Source organism: Phalangium opilio, unplaced genomic scaffold (assembly GCF_054372755.1).
Source record: "Phalangium opilio isolate 3A_F unplaced genomic scaffold, DU_Popi_V2 ptg000082l_1, whole genome shotgun sequence".
Lineage (NCBI taxonomy): Eukaryota > Metazoa > Arthropoda > Arachnida > Opiliones > Phalangiidae > Phalangium > Phalangium opilio.
In genome coordinates, this window is record NW_028324189.1 from 14,873,861 (window position 1) to 14,880,970 (window position 7,110).

The following is a 7,110-nucleotide window of genomic DNA, read 5'->3' on the forward strand; positions in this document are numbered from 1 at the left end:
TGGCGCAATGGTTAGCGCGTTCAGCTGTTAATCGAAAGGTTGGTGGTTCGAGCCCACCCGGGAGAGGTGTTGTGGGGTCTCAAATGTAACGTAGAAAGCCAAAGTTTTTCCACAACACCTGACAACCATTAAATTTCTGAGCTTCCGTGGCTCAATGGTTAGCGCGTTCGGCTGTTAACCAATAGGTTGGTGGTTCGAGCCCATCCGGGAGCGGTGTTGTGAGGTCTCAGATGTGACGTAAAAAGTCATGGTTTTTGCACAATACCTGACGGGCATTTAGCTTTTGGGCTTCCGTGGCGCAATGGTTAGCGCGTTCGGCTGCTATTCAAAAGGTTGGTGGTTTGAGCCCATCCGGGAGCGGTGTTGTGAGGTCTCAAATGTAACATAAAATGTCAGAGTTTTTCCACAATACCTGTCGAACATTTAACTTTTGGGCTTCCGTGGCGCAATGGTTAGCGCGTTCAGCTGTTAATCGAAAGGTTGGTGGTACGAGCCCACCCGGGAGAGGTGTTGTGGGGTCTCAGATGTAGCGTAAAAAGTCAAAACTTTTCCACAATACGTGACAACCATTTAATTTCTGAGCTTCCGTGGCTCAATGATTAGCGCGTTCGGCTGTTAACCAATAGGTTGGTGGTTCGAGCCCACCCGGGAGCGGTGTTGTGGGATCTCAAATGTAACGTAAAAATTCAAGGTTTTTCCACAATACCTGACGAACATTTAATTTTTTTGGTTCCTTGGGGCAATGGTTAGCGCGTTCGGCTGTTAACCAATAGGTTGGTGGTTCGAGCCCACCCGGGAGCGGTTGGTGTGGGATCTCAAATGTAACGTAGAAAGCCAAAGTTTTGCCACAATACCTGACGACCATTAAATTATTGGGCTTTCTTGGCGCAATGGTTAGCGCGTTCGGCTGTTTACCGAAAGGTTGGTGGTTCGAGCCCAACCGGAAGAGGTGTTGTAGGGTCTCAGATGTAACGTAAAAAGTCATAACTTATCCACAATACCTGACAACCATTTAATTTCTGAGCTTCCGTGGCTCAAAGGTTAGCGCGTTCGGCTGTTAACCAATAGGTGTGTGGCTCGAGCCCATCCGGGAGCGGTGTTGTGAGGTCTCAGATGTAACGTAAAATGTCAGAGTTTTTATCACAATACCTGACGAACATTTAATTTTTGGGCTTCCGTGGCGCAATGATTAGCGCGTTCAGCTGTTAATCGAAAGGTTGAAGGTTCGAGCCCACCCGGGAGAGGTGTTGTGGGGTCTCAGATGTAGCGTAAAAAGTCAAAACTTTTCCACAATACGTGACAACCATTTAATTTCTGAGCTTCCGTGGCTCAATGGTTAGCGCGTTCAGCTGTTAATCGAAAGGTTGGTGGTTCGAGCCCATCCGGGAGAGGTGTTGTGGGGTCTCAAATGTAACGTAGAAAGCCAAAGTTTTTCCACAACACCTGACAACCATTTAATTTCTGAGCTTCCGTGGCTCAATGGTTAGCGCGTTCGGCTGTTAACCAATAGGTTGGTGGTTCGAGCCCATCCGGGAGCGGTGTTGTGAGGTCTCAGATGTGACGTAAAAAGTCAAGGTTTTGACACAATACCTGACGAGCATTTAACTTTTGGGCTTCCGTGGCGCAATGGTTAGCGCGTTCGGCTGTTAACCAATAGGTTGGTGGTTCGAGCCCATCCGGGAGCGATGTTGTGAGGTCTCAGATGTGACGTAAGAAGTAAATTTTTTTGCACAATACCTGACGAGTTATAACTTTTGGGCTTCCGTGGCGCAATGGTTAGCGCGTTCGGCTGTTAAGCAATAGGTTGGTGGTTCGAGCCCATCCGGGAAAGGTGTTGTGGGGTCTCAAATGTAACGTACAAAGCCAAAGTTTTTCCACAATACCTGACAACCATTTAATTTCTGAGCTTCCGTGGATCAATGGTTAGCGCGTTCGGCTGTTAACCAATAGGTTGGTGGTTCGAGCCCATCCGGGAGCGGTGTTGTGTGATCTCAAATGTAACGTAGAAAGCCAAAGTTTTTCCACAATACCTGACGACCATTTAACTTTTGGGCTTCCGTGGCGCAATGGTTAGCACGTTCGGCTTTTAACCAATAGATTGGTGGTTCGAGCCCATCCGGGAGCGGTGTTGTGAGGTCTCAGATGTGACGTAAAAAGTCAAGGTTTTCCACAATACCTGCCAACCATTTAATTTCTGAGCTTCTGTGGCTCAATGGTTAGCGCGTTCGGCTGTTAACCAATAGGTTGGTGGTTCGACCCCATCCGGGAGCGGTGTTGTGAGGTCTCAGATGTGACGTAAAAAGTCAAGGTTTTTACATAATACCTGACGAGCATTTAACTTTTGGGCTTCCGTGGCGCAATGGTTAGCGCGTTCGGCTGTTAACCAATAGGTTGGTGGTTCGAGCCCATCCGGGAGCGGTGTTGTGAGGTCTCAGATGTGATGTAAAAAGTCAAGGTTTTTACACAATACCTGACGAGCATTTAATTTTTGGGATTCCGTGGCGCAATGGTTAGCGCGTTCAGCTGTTAATCGAAAGGTTGGTGGTTCGAGCCCACCCGGGAGAGGTGTTGTGGGGTCTCAAATGTAACGTACAAAGCCAAAGTTTTTCCACAATACCTGACAACCATTTAATTTCTGAGCTTCCGTGGATCAATGGTTAGCGCGTTCGGCTGTTAACCAATAGGTTGGTGGTTCGAGCCCATCCGGGAGCGATGTTGTGAGGTCTCAGATGTGACGTAAGAAGTAAATTTTTTTGCACAATACCTGACGAGTTATAACTTTTGGGCTTCCGTGGCGCAATGGTTAGCGCGTTCGGCTGTTAAGCAATAGGTTGGTGGTTCGAGCCCATCCGGGAAAGGTGTTGTGGGGTCTCAAATGTAACGTACAAAGCCAAAGTTTTTCCACAATACCTGACAACCATTTAATTTCTGAGCTTCCGTGGATCAATGGTTAGCGCGTTCGGCTGTTAACCAATAGGTTGGTGGTTCGAGCCCATCCGGGAGCGGTGTTGTGTGATCTCAAATGTAACGTAGAAAGCCAAAGTTTTTCCACAATACCTGACGACCATTTAACTTTTGGGCTTCCGTGGCGCAATGGTTAGCACGTTCGGCTTTTAACCAATAGATTGGTGGTTCGAGCCCATCCGGGAGCGGTGTTGTGAGGTCTCAGATGTGACGTAAAAAGTCAAGGTTTTCCACAATACCTGCCAACCATTTAATTTCTGAGCTTCTGTGGCTCAATGGTTAGCGCGTTCGGCTGTTAACCAATAGGTTGGTGGTTCGACCCCATCCGGGAGCGGTGTTGTGAGGTCTCAGATGTGACGTAAAAAGTCAAGGTTTTTACATAATACCTGACGAGCATTTAACTTTTGGGCTTCCGTGGCGCAATGGTTAGCGCGTTCGGCTGTTAACCAATAGGTTGGTGGTTCGAGCCCATCCGGGAGCGGTGTTGTGAGGTCTCAGATGTGATGTAAAAAGTCAAGGTTTTTACACAATACCTGACGAGCATTTAATTTTTGGGATTCCGTGGCGCAATGGTTAGCGCGTTCAGCTGTTAATCGAAAGGTTGGTGGTTCGAGCCCACCCGGGAGAGGTGTTGTGGGGTCTCAAATGTAACGTACAAAGCCAAAGTTTTTCCACAATACCTGACAACCATTTAATTTCTGAGCTTCCGTGGATCAATGGTTAGCGCGTTCGGCTGTTAACCAATAGGTTGGTGGTTCGACCCCATCCGGGAGCGGTGTTGTGAGGTCTCAGATGTGACGTAAAAAGTCAAGGTTTTTACATAATACCTGACGAGCATTTAACTTTTGGGCTTCCGTGGCGCAATGGTTAGCGCGTTCGGCTGTTAACCAATAGGTTGGTGGTTCGAGCCCATCCGGGAGCGGTGTTGTGAGGTCTCAGATGTGATGTAAAAAGTCAAGGTTTTTACACAATACCTGACGAGCATTTAATTTTTGGGATTCCGTGGCGCAATGGTTAGCGCGTTCAGCTGTTAATCGAAAGGTTGGTGGTTCGAGCCCACCCGGGAGAGGTGTTGTGGGGTCTCAAATGTAACGTACAAAGCCAAAGTTTTTCCACAATACCTGACAACCATTTAATTTCTGAGCTTCCGTGGCTCAATGGTTAGCACGTTCGGCTTTTAACCAATAGATTGGTGGTTCGAGCCCATCCGGGAGCGGTGTTGTGAGGTCTCAGATGTGACGTAAAAAGTCAAGGTTTTCCACAATACCTGCCAACCATTTAATTTCTGAGCTTCTGTGGCTCAATGGTTAGCGCGTTCGGCTGTTAACCAATAGGTTGGTGGTTCGACCCCATCCGGGAGCGGTGTTGTGAGGTCTCAGATGTGACGTAAAAAGTCAAGGTTTTTACATAATACCTGACGAGCATTTAACTTTTGGGCTTCCGTGGCGCAATGGTTAGCGCGTTCGGCTGTTAACCAATAGGTTGGTGGTTCGAGCCCATCCGGGAGCGGTGTTGTGAGGTCTCAGATGTGACGTAAAAAGTCAAGGTTTTTACACAATACCTGACGAGCATTTAATTTTTGGGATTCCGTGGCGCAATGGTTAGCGCGTTCAGCTGTTAATCGAAAGGTTGGTGGTTCGAGCCCACCCGGGAGAGGTGTTGTGGGGTCTCAAATGTAACGTAGAAAGCCAAAGTTTTTCCACAACACCTGACAACCATTAAATTTCTGAGCTTCCGTGGCTCAATGGTTAGCGCGTTCGGCTGTTAACCAATAGGTTGGTGGTTCGAGCCCATCCGGGAGCGGTGTTGTGAGGTCTCAGATGTGACGTAAAAAGTCATGGTTTTTGCACAATACCTGACGGGCATTTAGCTTTTGGGCTTCCGTGGCGCAATGGTTAGCGCGTTCGGCTGCTATTCAAAAGGTTGGTGGTTTGAGCCCATCCGGGAGCGGTGTTGTGAGGTCTCAAATGTAACATAAAATGTCAGAGTTTTTCCACAATACCTGTCGAACAATTAACTTTTGGGCTTCCGTGGCGCAATGGTTAGCGCGTTCAGCTGTTAATCGAAAGGTTGGTGGTACGAGCCCACCCGGGAGAGGTGTTGTGGGGTCTCAGATGTAGCGTAAAAAGTCAAAACTTTTCCACAATACGTGACAACCATTTAATTTCTGAGCTTCCGTGGCTCAATGATTAGCGCGTTCGGCTGTTAACCAATAGGTTGGTGGTTCGAGCCCACCCGGGAGCGGTGTTGTGGGATCTCAAATGTAACGTAAAAATTCAAGGTTTTTCCACAATACCTGACGAACATTTAATTTTTTTGGTTCCTTGGGGCAATGGTTAGCGCGTTCGGCTGTTAACCAATAGGTTGGTGGTTCGAGCCCACCCGGGAGCGGTTGGTGTGGGATCTCAAATGTAACGTAGAAAGCCAAAGTTTTGCCACAATACCTGACGACCATTAAATTATTGGGCTTTCTTGGCGCAATGGTTAGCGCGTTCGGCTGTTTACCGAAAGGTTGGTGGTTCGAGCCCAACCGGAAGAGGTGTTGTAGGGTCTCAGATGTAACGTAAAAAGTCATAACTTATCCACAATACCTGACAACCATTTAATTTCTGAGCTTCCGTGGCTCAAAGGTTAGCGCGTTCGGCTGTTAACCAATAGGTGTGTGGCTCGAGCCCATCCGGGAGCGGTGTTGTGAGGTCTCAGATGTAACGTAAAATGTCAGAGTTTTTATCACAATACCTGACGAACATTTAATTTTTGGGCTTCCGTGGCGCAATGATTAGCGCGTTCAGCTGTTAATCGAAAGGTTGAAGGTTCGAGCCCACCCGGGAGAGGTGTTGTGGGGTCTCAGATGTAGCGTAAAAAGTCAAAACTTTTCCACAATACGTGACAACCATTTAATTTCTGAGCTTCCGTGGCTCAATGGTTAGCGCGTTCGGCTGTTAACCAATAGGTTGGTGGTTCGAGCCCATCCGGGAGCGGTATTGTGACGTCTCAGATGTGACGTTAAAAGTCAAGGTTTTTCCAAAATACCTGACGACCATTTAATTTTTGGGCTTCCGTGGCGCAATGGTTAGCGCGTTCGGCTGCTATTCAAAAGGTTGGTGGTTTGAGCCCATCCGGGAGCGGTGTTGTGAGGTCTCAAATGTAACATAAAATGTCAGAGTTTTTCCACAATACCTGTCGAACATTTAACTTTTGGGCTTCCGTGGCGCAATGGTTAGCGCGTTCAGCTGTTAATCGAAAGGTTGGTGGTACGAGCCCACCCGGGAGAGGTGTTGTGGGGTCTCAGATGTAGCGTAAAAAGTCAAAACTTTTCCACAATACGTGACAACCATTTAATTTCTGAGCTTCCGTGGCTCAATGATTAGCGCGTTCGGCTGTTAACCAATAGGTTGGTGGTTCGAGCCCACCCGGGAGCGGTGTTGTGGGATCTCAAATGTAACGTAAAAATTCAAGGTTTTTCCACAATACCTGACGAACATTTAATTTTTTTGGTTCCTTGGGGCAATGGTTAGCGCGTTCGGCTGTTAACCAATAGGTTGGTGGTTCGAGCCCACCCGGGAGCGGTTGGTGTGGGATCTCAAATGTAACGTAGAAAGCCAAAGTTTTGCCACAATACCTGACGACCATTAAATTATTTAGCTTTCTTGGCGCAATGGTTAGCGCGTTCGGCTGTTTACCGAAAGGTTGGTGGTTCGAGCCCAACCGGAAGAGGTGTTGTAGGGTCTCAGATGTAACGTAAAAAGTCATAACTTATCCACAATACCTGACAACCATTTAATTTCTGAGCTTCCGTGGCTCAAAGGTTAGCGCGTTCGGCTGTTAACCAATAGGTGTGTGGCTCGAGCCCATCCGGGAGCGGTGTTGTGAGGTCTCAGATGTAACGTAAAATGTCAGAGTTTTTATCACAATACCTGACGAACATTTAATTTTTGGGCTTCCGTGGCGCAATGATTAGCGCGTTCAGCTGTTAATCGAAAGGTTGAAGGTTCGAGCCCACCCGGGAGAGGTGTTGTGGGGTCTCAGATGTAGCGTAAAAAGTCAAAACTTTTCCACAATACGTGACAACCATTTAATTTCTGAGCTTCCGTGGCTCAATGGTTAGCGCGTTCGGCTGTTAACCAATAGGTTGGTGGTTCGAGC

At 47.7% G+C, this 7,110-nt stretch overlaps 3 non-coding genes across 3 annotated transcripts; all 3 read left to right on the forward strand.

The window, feature by feature from the left end:
* The first annotated feature begins 287 nt into the window (after positions 1-287).
* TRNAS-GCU (transfer RNA serine (anticodon GCU)) lies at positions 288-360 on the forward strand. Its single transcript has one exon. It is a non-coding gene; the product is annotated as a tRNA-Ser (tRNA).
* Positions 361-4,841: 4,481 nt separating this feature from the next.
* TRNAS-GCU (transfer RNA serine (anticodon GCU)) lies at positions 4,842-4,914 on the forward strand. Its single transcript has one exon. It is a non-coding gene; the product is annotated as a tRNA-Ser (tRNA).
* A 1,105-nt stretch (positions 4,915-6,019) lies between these two features.
* TRNAS-GCU (transfer RNA serine (anticodon GCU)) lies at positions 6,020-6,092 on the forward strand. The gene has a single exon. It is a non-coding gene; the product is annotated as a tRNA-Ser (tRNA).
* Positions 6,093-7,110: the final 1,018 nt, after the last annotated feature.